The sequence below is a fragment of the Oryctolagus cuniculus genome, chromosome Y (genome assembly GCF_051225735.1).
Source record: "Oryctolagus cuniculus isolate XC-2025 breed Fujian yellow rabbit chromosome Y, ASM5122573v1, whole genome shotgun sequence".
NCBI lineage: Eukaryota > Metazoa > Chordata > Mammalia > Lagomorpha > Leporidae > Oryctolagus > Oryctolagus cuniculus.
In genome coordinates this window covers 33,575,841-33,586,649 of record NC_142889.1, presented here as the reverse complement: position 1 = coordinate 33,586,649, position 10,809 = coordinate 33,575,841, and the positions used below count along the sequence as shown (strand labels likewise).

The 10,809-nt window shown below is 41.5% G+C and overlaps 1 pseudogene; it reads right to left on the bottom strand.

Moving 5' to 3' along the window:
* Window positions 1-8,996: 8,996 nt before the first annotated feature.
* On the bottom strand, window positions 8,997-10,099 carry LOC149119510 (dolichyl-diphosphooligosaccharide--protein glycosyltransferase subunit MAGT1 pseudogene; annotated as a pseudogene).
* Between the last annotated feature and the right edge of the window lie 710 nt (window positions 10,100-10,809).

Below are 10,809 nucleotides of genomic sequence, written 5' to 3'. Positions count from 1 at the left end.
TTTTTATTACTGGTCATTTTCTCACTATGATGCTCTGCTTCCACTTCTCTTTGCTCACTATTCATCATATTTGCTTTGCTAAGGCATCTCCTCTTAATTCCTATCTTTGCATATGAGGTCAGGCTTGGTTATTTGCCTCTCCTGATCCAGTCCCTCCTTTCTGATTTGAATTTTATCAGGTCTCACCTTACAAAGTCTGAAAGTATGCTTTTTTTTTTTTCAGATGCAGGACTTAGTCTTTTCACAGGTGTAATTCCTTGGCAGATGGAAATCCATCTCCCTATGTACAACCCCAAGTTAATGTAGTCCTCTGCAAGTGTAAATAATTTTTTTCTTGAAAGTATAGAGAAGAGGCAGAGCCAAGATGGCGGAATAGTGAGGGCATGCACTGATAGTCCGGGAAAATTTAGTTTAATAAAAGTGGAGTTACGATAGCCTCAGAAAAAGGATCAGGAAAAAATTGCAGAGGAAACTCTTCTGGATCTAGTGGCTGTGACTCGGAGGACCTACTGGGAGAACAAGGTCACCCACCGCGTGGAAGCCGAGCCACGGGAGCCACAGGGTCTGCGCACCAGTGCAGGAAGGGGAGTGGATGTCACACAGAAGCCAGCGGGGAGAACAGGGATGCCCAGGGCTCCAAACATCGGCACTGGAAGGGGAGGTGAGCTCAGAAACCTGAGACATTGGTGGAGAAACGGTGGTCAGAATCTAGAGAGGAGCAGGAAAGTTCACCAGACTGACTACAGGAGAGAAGGAAAAAAAGGTGGGGGGCTACTGGTACAGACGAGTTTCTCTCTAGTTTCTCTCTCCGCCAACCTTGCAAAGGTGAGCAAGAGACAAAGAGCAGGCCACACTCTGGATACACATAACAACAGGGGAGAGCTAAGGAACTAAGTTGCTACAATTCAGTAGCCTAGGCAACCCAGTGGGAGTCCAGAGGAGAAACAGAGCCTGCACAGACTCTTTGGGTAGAAGCCAGAGATTGGAAGCTAAATACAATCAATTCTGCACAGCCGTGCAGTATTACTTACCTCCTGAATAAAAAATAAAATAAATAAATAAAAGAGAGATTTACCACGCATAACCTGAGAGTGTCACTTTTGCACACCCATAACCCGGAAGAACCAAGCAGAGCTCTCAGGCCACACCCATCTCAAGCCTCCAAGGCTCCTCCAACAGCAGGCAGTCCACTTAACACAGACACAGTATAAAAAAAAATGCACAGTGAGGGAAGAAGAATTAAGTATGCCAAGCAACAAACACAAAAATCGAGGGAACAAGATCAATGATGACACTATGGTGCCTCCAAATAAACAAAACACCCCAAGCCAAGATTATGAAGATGATGAGATAGAAGAAATGCAAGATACGGATTTCAAAAAATTTATGATAAGAACATTTAGAAGTTTTCAAAAGCAAATCCTTGAACTACAGAAATCTTTATTGGACAAGATTGAAAATCTCTCTCATGAAAATGAAATTTTAAGGAAGAATCAAAATGAAACACAGAAACTAGTAGAACAGGAAAGTGTGATAGTGAAGAGAAATCAAAATGAAATGAAGAGCTCAATAGATCAAATGACAAACACATTAGAGAGCCTTAAAAACAGAATGGGTGAAGCAGAAGAGAGAATATCAGACTTAGAAGACAGAGCACAGGAAAACATACAGTCAAACCAAAGAAAAGAAGAGGAAATCAGAAATGTAAAAAATATTGGGAATCCACAGGATACTATTAAAAAAACCAACATTCGAGTTCTAGGAGTTCCTGAAGGCATGGAGAGAGAGAAAGGATTAGAAGGCCCTTTTAGTGAGATACTAGCAGAGAACTTTCCAGGTTTGGAGAAGGACAGAAACATCCTAGTACAGGAAGCTCATAGAACCCCCAATAAACATGACCAAAAGAAATCCTACCATGACACGTTGTAATTATGAAAAACCCACGGCCAGCATCCTATTGAATGGGGAAAAGTTGGAAGCATTTCCACTGAGATCTGGCACCAGACAGGGATGCCCACTCTCACCACTGCTATTTAACATAGTTCTGGAAGTTTTAGCCAGAGCCATCAGACAAGAAAAAGAAGTTAAAGGAATACAAATTGAGAAGCAAGAAGTCAAACTATCCCTCTTTGCAGACAATATGATTCTTTACTTAGAGGATCCAAAGAACTCTACTAAGAGACTATTGGAACTCATAGAGGAGTTTGGCAAAGTGGCAGGATATAAAATCAATGCACAAAAATCAACAGCCTTTGTATACACAAGCAATGCCACGGCTGAGAAAGAACTGCTAAGATCTATCCCATTCACAATAGCTACAAAAACAATCAAATACCTTGGAATAAACATAACCAAGGATGTTAAAGATCTCTACGATGAGAATCACAAAATCTTAAAGAAAGAAATAGAAGAGGATACCAAGAAATGGAAAAATCTTCCATGCTCATGGATTGGAAGAATCAACATCATCAAAATGTCCATTCTCCCAAAAGCAATTTATAGATTCAATGCATTTCCAATCAGGATACCAAAGACATTCTTCTCAGATCTAGAAAAAATGATGCTGAAATGCATATGGAGACACAAGAGACCTCGAATAGCTAAAGCAATCTTGTACAACAAAAACAAAGCTGGAGGCATCACAATACCAGATTTCAGGACATACTACAGGGAAGTTGCAATGAAAACAGCATGGTACTGGTACAGAAACAGATGGATAGACCAATGGAACAGAATTGAAACACCAGAAATCAACCCAAACATCTACAGCCTACTTATATTTGATCAAGGATCTAAAACCAATTCCTGGAGTAAGGACAGTCTATTCAATAAATAGTGCTGGGAAAACTGGATTTCCATGTGCAGAAGCATGAAGCAAGACCCCTACCTTACAGCTTACACAAAAATTCGCTCAACATGGATTAAAGACCTTAATCTATGATCTGACACCATCAAGTTATTAGAGAACATTGGAGAAACCCTTTAATATATTGACACAGGCAAAGAGTTTCTGGAAAAGACCCGGGAGGCACAGGCAGTCAAAGCCAAAATCAACTATTGGGATTGCATCAAATTGAGAAGTTTCTGTACTGCAAAAGGAACAGTCAGGAGAGTGAAGAGACAACCGACAGAATGGGAAAAAATATTTGCAAGCTATGCAACATCTAAAGGGTTGATAACCAGAATCTACAAAGAGATCAAGAAACTCCACAACATCAAAACCAACAACCCACTTAAGAGATGAGCCAAGGACCTCAACAGACATTTTTCAAAAGAGGAAATCCAAATGGCCAACAGGCACATGAAAAAATGTTCAAGGTCACTAGCAATCAGGGAAATGCAAATCAAAACCACAATGAGGTTTCACCTCACCCCGGTGAGAATGGCTCACATGCAGAAATCTACCAACAACAGATGCTGACGAGGATGTGGGGAAAAAGGGACACTAACTTACTGTTGGTGGGAATGCAAACTGATCAAGCCACTATGGAAGTCAGTCTGGAGATTCCTCAGAAACCTGAAGAAAACCCTACTGTTCGACCCAGCCATCCCACTCCTTGGAATTTACCCAAAGGAATTTAAATTGGCAAACAAAAAAGCGGTCTGCACCCTAATGTTTATTGCAGCACAATTCACAATAGCCAAGACCTGGAACCAACCTACATGCCCATCAACGGTAGACTGGATAAAGAAATTATGGGATATGTACTCTTTAGAATACTATCCCGCAATAAGAAACAATGAAATCCAGTCATTTGCAACAAAATGGAGGAATCTGGAACACATCATGCTGAGTGAAGTAAGCCAGTCCCAAAGGGACAAATACCATATGTTCTCCCTGATCGGTGACAACTGACTGAACACCAAAAAGGAAACCTGTTGAAGTGAAATGGACACTATGGGAAACGGTGACTTGATCAGCATAGCCCTGACTGTTAATGAACAACTTAATACGTTATCCCTCTTAGTATTTTTTTGTCTGTTCCACTTAATATGACTGGTTTAATTCTGTAATTAATACATAGTTATTCTTAAGTGTTGAAACTTAACTGAAATGTGATCCCTGTTAAACATTAGAGTGGGAATAAGAGAGGGAAGAGTTGTACAATTTGGGTCATGCTCAAGCTTACTTGCCCCAAATGGTAGAGTTAGAATCATACCATGGGATTCCAATTCAATCTCATCAAGGTGGCATGTACCAATGCCATCTCACTAGTCCAACTGATCAATTTCAGTTCACAATTGATCATAATGAAAGGACTAAGAGTCAAAGGGATCACATAAACAAGTCTAGTACCTGCTAATACTAACTGATAGAATAAATAAAGGGGAGAGTGATCCAACATGGGAAGTGAGATACACAGCAGACCCATAGAATGGCAGATGTCCTAAACAGCACTCTGGCCTCAGAATCAGCCTTCAAGGCATTCGGATCTGGCTGAAAAGCCCATGAGAGTATTTCAGGCATGGAAAGCCAAGACACTCTGGCAAAAAAAAAAGACCTAAATGAAAGATCTCTGTGAGTGAGATCCCAGTGGAAAGAACAGGTCTTCAAAGAAGGAGGTACCTTTCTCTGAAGGAAGGAGAGAACCTCCACTTTGACTATGACCTTGTCTAAACAAGATAAGAGTTGGAGAACTCAAAAGGCTTCCAAAGCCTTGGAAACTCATGACTGGAGCATAGGGAGATTACTGATACCATAAAGAGGAGTGTCAATTTGTAAAGTCAACAACAGGAGTCACTGTGCACTTACTCCTCATGTAGGATCTCTGTCCTTAATGTGCTGTACATTGAGATTTAATGCTATAACGAGTACTCAAGCAGTATATTTCACTTTGTGTTTCTGTGTGGGTGCAAATGGTTGAAATCTTTACTTAATATATACTAAACTGATCTTCTGTATATATAGAAAATTGAAAATGAATCTTGATATGAATGGAACGGGAGAGAGAGTGGGAAAGGGGAGTGTTGCGGGTGGGAGGGAAGTCATCGGGGGGGTGGGGGAAGCCAATGTAGTCCATAAGCTTTACTTTGGAAATCTATATTCATTAAATAAATTTTTTAAAAAAGAAAGTGTAGAGAAGTAATAGTAAAATTTGAGCTGTAATTTGATTTATTAATATCTTTCTGTAAAATGAAGGGATTCCACTGGGAATCTCCTGAACCTCATTTTCTTACACCCTTGTTTCAGTTTATGTATTGGTCTCTGCCTGCTTGAAAATTATCCAAATATGGGGCTGGTGCTGTGGTGTAGTGGGTAAAGCTGCTGCTTTTAAAGGATGCTGCTCCTCTTCCCATCCAGCTCTCTGCTATGGCCTGGGAAAGCAGTACAAGATGGCTCAAGTCCTTCAGCCCCTGCATCCACATGCGAGACCTGGAAGAAGCTCCTGGCTCCTGGCTTTGGATAGGTGCAGCTCCGGCCACTACGGCCAATTGGGGAGTGAACCAGGGGATGGAAGACCTCTCTTTCTCTGCCTCACCCCTCCCTGTAACTCTGACTTTGAAGTAAATAAATATATCTTTTTTAAAAAAAAGAAATTATCCAAATATTGGTAGTGCCCAAACCCTAGCTATTTCTCCATAAATGGGAAGACTTCATTCCCGCCCTCTATCCTAAATTAGGGCTTGCATTTCTGTCCCTGAAGCAATATTTTCCTATAGTGCCCCCTTCAGCTTCCCTGACTTTGTGAAGTGCCATCCTGTCTCTTTAGAGCAGAGTATTCTAATACAACAGAAATGATTTTCAGATGTGCAAGGCAGACTCAGGCATTGTTCTCACTCCACAGGGAATTTTGAGCTCCATATTTTCTTTGTGTTTTTCTTCTTGCTGCAAGAAAGCAATCTTCCAGGCAAGCCTGCAACACTGATTCCGTGCATCTCCTCATTTTTCTTCTGGAAAATTGAGCCCAGAGTGACTGTACTGGAGTGTCAGCTTTTTCATTTATTTATATATTTTATTTGACAGAGTTAGAGAGAGAGAGAGAGAGAGAAATCTTCCTTCCACTGGTTTACTTCCCAAATGGCCATTATAGCCGGAGCTACACTGATCCAAAGCCAGGAGCCAGGTGCTTCCTCCTGGGTTCCCATGTGGGCGCAGGGGCCCAAGCACTTGGGCCATCCTCCACTGCCTTCCCAGGCCACAGCAGAGAGCTGTACTGGAAGAGGAGCAACCGGGACTAGAACCTGGTGCCCATATGGGATGCCGGTGCCACAGGTGGAGAATTAACCAAGTGAGCCACAGCACCAGCCCCTGCTTTTTCATTTAAACATCATTTAAATTGCATGTTGTGCTTCCTTCATTCTCAGGATCCCTATAGCTACAAACAGTATCTATTGGGTTACTTTCAACATTGATCTCCAGTCTTCAGAGAGCTAAATTACAGCTGCTCTGTTTTAGATTCCTAGGAAGACCATAGCTCCTTTATATGAAGTCTGGTGTGTTAAAACCTGGAATTAGGCTGGCGCCGTGGCTCAACAGGCTAATCCTCCACCTAGCGGCACTGGCACACCAGGTTCTAGTCCCAGTCTGGGCGCCGGATTTTTGTCCCAGTTGTCCCTCTTCCAGGCCAGCTCTCTGCTGTGGCCAGGGAGTGCAGTGGAGGATGGCCCAAGTGCTTGGGCCCTACACCCCATGGGAGACCAGGAGAAGCACCTGGCTCCTGCCTTTGGATCACCGCGGTGTGCTGGCCGCGGCGGCCATTGGAGGGTGAACCAACGGCAAAGGAAGACCTTTCTCTCTGTCTCTCTCTCTCTCACTGTCCACTCTGCCTGTCAAAACAAACAAACAAACAAACCTGGAATTAATGCATCATGAATCATTTGATACACTACTGTCTGGATTTTCAGCTGTGAGATGAAAAGCACTTTGCAGTGCCAGCACTGTGGCCTAGTGGGTAAAGCCACCACCTGCTGTGCTGGCATCCCATATGGGCACCAGTTCAAGTCCCGGCTCCTCCATTTTCAATGAAGCTGTGGCCTGGGAAAACAGTAGATAATGGCCCAGGTCCATGGGCCCCTGCTCCCACATGGGAGACCTGGAGGAAGCTCCTGGCTTCAGATCAGCATAGTGCTGGCTGTTGCAGTCATTTGGGGAGTGAACCAGTGGATAGAAGACTTCTCTCTCTCTGCCTCTGCCTCTCTGTAACTCTTTCAAATAAATACATAAATAAATCTATCTTTAAAAAAAGTACTTTGTACACATGCTTTAATGGTTTCTGCCAAGTTGGTAATAAATAAACAGGGTTGCTTATCTTTGACAACATTGTGGAATCTGATTGCCCCAGCTCAAATTGCCATTGTTTTTTCTGACAGAGGATGACCTCAATTTGCCTTTGAGGCACTTCTGTCCCATCAATTATACTTTTTCCCCATGAGCCAAAGGCAGATGGGGTTTGCATCAGTGGGCTGAGTGTATCAGCCAGTGTTAACATTGTAACCAAAATATACCCTAAGGAACTATTAACGTTATTGGAAGACTGCAGTCTAAAATTCTTTTTTTTTTTTAATTTATACATTTCATAACTATGGGAAAGTTATAGTTAGATGTCGTAATAACCATAAAAACATTCTTCACAGAAATCTGGTTAGCAAATATGGTTATTTCCACAGACAGAAAGGCAAAACTAAAACAAAACCTCTTTATTTTATTTTATTTTGACAGGCAGAGTGGACAGTGAGAGAGACAGAGAGAAAGGTCTTCCTTTGCCGTTGGTTCACCCTCCAATGGCTGCTGTGGCCGGCACGCTGCGGCCAGCACACTGTGCTGATCCGTTAGCAGGAGCCAGGTGCTTCTCCTGGTCTCCCATGGGGTGCAGGGCCCAAGGACTTGGGCCATCCTCCACTGCACTCCCGGGCCACAGCAGAGAGCTGGCCTGGAAGAGGGACAACTGGGACAGAATCCAGCACCCTGACCAGGGCTAGAACCCAGTGTGCCAGTGCTGCAAGTCGGAGGATTAGCCTATTGAGCCATGTCGCCGGCCACAAAACCTCTTTAAATTCTTACTTTGTTTCTCCACTTGGAGAAAGAAAATAAAGGCTAAAATAATAGCAAAAAAAGAAGAACCTTCAAAAACCAGTTTGTACAGAGACAAAAACTCAGTATTTCATGATTTTCTTTCTTTTCCCATTCTAAGGGAATCCTTTTCCTAAACAGAACCGAATCTATTTTTCTCTTAGGTAAAAATCAAAGAAGTGAGACTCTAAATTTTCAGAAACATTTTAGATCATTCTATGAGTTACTGATTTTCACGCTAAGCTATATATGTATTTATTAGGTGTGGATGATCTTAAATAAAAGAAAATTAAGAACATGAAATGAATCAAAAATCTTTCCAAATGCAAGGCAGCTAACACCACACTCATGCAAAAATCATAATCCTGTATTCAGAGGTACTTTGTGACATTTGCAGTTATCAGGAAGCATGGATAGAACTGTATTTCAGTAAGAAAGACACAGGAGGAGGGCTGAACAGTCTTGCTGAAGTCTAGATACAAACTCTGAAGAATGGTGCTTTGTTTTCAGAAGATCACACACCATATGTGATTTCTCCACCCCAAAGGAAATATAGATAAAGTATACACATCCCTGCAAAGATGGAAGAGCTAAAAACAGATTCCTGATGATGTAATTATCCATAATAGGCATATGCCAGAACATCTGGTCAGGACTTTCTTTTCCCGCCTTGGGATAAGACAATATAGAATCAAATGACAAAAAGCTAGCTAAAGCAATTTTCAGCTTTGCTCTAATTAAAACAAAGTAGTAGTTTAAAAAAAAACTTTTAATGATATACTTAATTCTACTAAATTAAATGTTCCATAAAGTACACTAGGAAGACAAAGTTAAAAGGAGAATAATTTCCAAATACTTCATTATTTTGACAGGAAATTTCTTGTTAAGGCACTACACATCTTTGGTTAAATGATTAACTATTTAAATCACTTGGAAAAAAAAGAGGTAATACAAAATGCTCAAGTTGTATTCTTCTTTTCAAACACACATATTTCTCATTTTTAGTTTCTATTATTCCAGTGTCTACATATCTCTGAATCCCTTTTAACTCATCAGAAAGCTGTATGGATACCCATGATATTTAGATCTGAAAATTGACAGCATCCAACTGAAGAATAATACAACCAATGCAATACCAGCTACGTACATTATCTTTCCCTTTCCAATATCCATGTCAGAAGTAGCAGCTTCACATAAAAGCACCATCCCTAAGGTAATCCCACCATTGAACAGAAGAACGATGTGTGTTTCAGCCACAAACTGGGCTTGGCTGCTTCCATGGACATAATTCACATGTCCTGTGTGAGGATTCTTATGAGCATATCATGGTCCTCTTATATGGTTCCACATTTGACCAGATGTCATAACAAGCACAAAACACAAAGCTGCAAAAGCCCATCCAGTTTTATTAAAGAGAAATTCCATATTGCTTCTTCGAAGATATACAAGTCCACCAATAACAGCCAAAAGTAATCCCAACATAAGGGGACCAGCATATTTTGGGGGTCAATTACTCTAGTATTGACATCAGTTCTGTCTGCAATCCTCCAGGCAATCTGCTCAGCTGAAAAACCATGCACCTGCAACTCATATGTATCGCCCCGTTTGGGTTTCCCTTTTGCAGGAAAGTTGATGAAAGTTGGAGCCGAATTCATGTTTAGCATTTGAAATACATCAGAACCTTCATCAAAATCTACCATGGCAAAAAATATTCTGTTGGTAAATGCACTGGAATATCGCCAAGAGTTTGCCAGGATCTGGAATTCTTCATCAGCTTGTTTGCAAACAACACACTGTCTATGAAGTTGGAGAGCAGTGAACATGACAATAATGGAGTAATTTCTTGGTGGAGCTTTAACAAGACGACGAAACTTGTCTCCATTCATTCTTATTACAGGCCTTTTATTGGTCCATTCCATCAGCTGACTAACCTTTTCAGATAACACCATCTCCGTCTTTCTTTGGGCAGAAGCCAAAGGAACCTCGTAAATGAGCAGCAGTGCCACCGCCATGGTTGCAGAGCCGCACCAGAACCACTGAGGTGCTGCCATGTTCGCAGCTCTCCCTTTCGCCAGCGAAAACTTTCCTCTGACTGGGACTGAAGGTGGGGCGTGAGAACTGCAGTCTAAAATTCTTAGGTCAATTATAACTCATGGATTGAGAGTCTTCAAGGAATAAGGTTCATAGTCAAAGACATCTCTACCTGTGTACTAAATGATTTTGCTCCCTCTTGAAGCAATCACAACAGTGCTTAGGTGCTCTGAAATGCTGCCAGACTGTCCCAATGATGAGATCTGCCTATCATGTTTATTTTGATTTCTGTAGAGTGGATAAATCATATTACTTTCTCTTCAGAGGGAAGGGAATGGCAGGGTCGGGGAAGAAGAGTGCTTTGGATGGTTTTGCTTTTAGCACACATGCCAGGATTTAATGTCCTTTTGTTGTAACAGTGTTTCCTCTCCTGCCAGCACACACCTATCAACATTTTTCACATTCTGGCCACACCAGTGTAAATGCTGCCTGCATTTGTGAAGTACCTGTCACAGAAAGGTAATTTAAATGTAGTACATTCCCTGGTGGAAGTGTACTTATTATGAGCATATCACTTACTGCCTGAACACTTTCAATTGGTGTTCAGGAAGAATATTGCCTTCCCAGAGAGCCCATTTTTTCCAGTACAGTACTGGATAAACTCTTTACCCATAATATAGAGCATATTTATTTGGTGTGTGTCACTAAAAACTCAAATATATAGACAAACATAAATAAAATCAAAGAGGAATATGCATGAAACAATG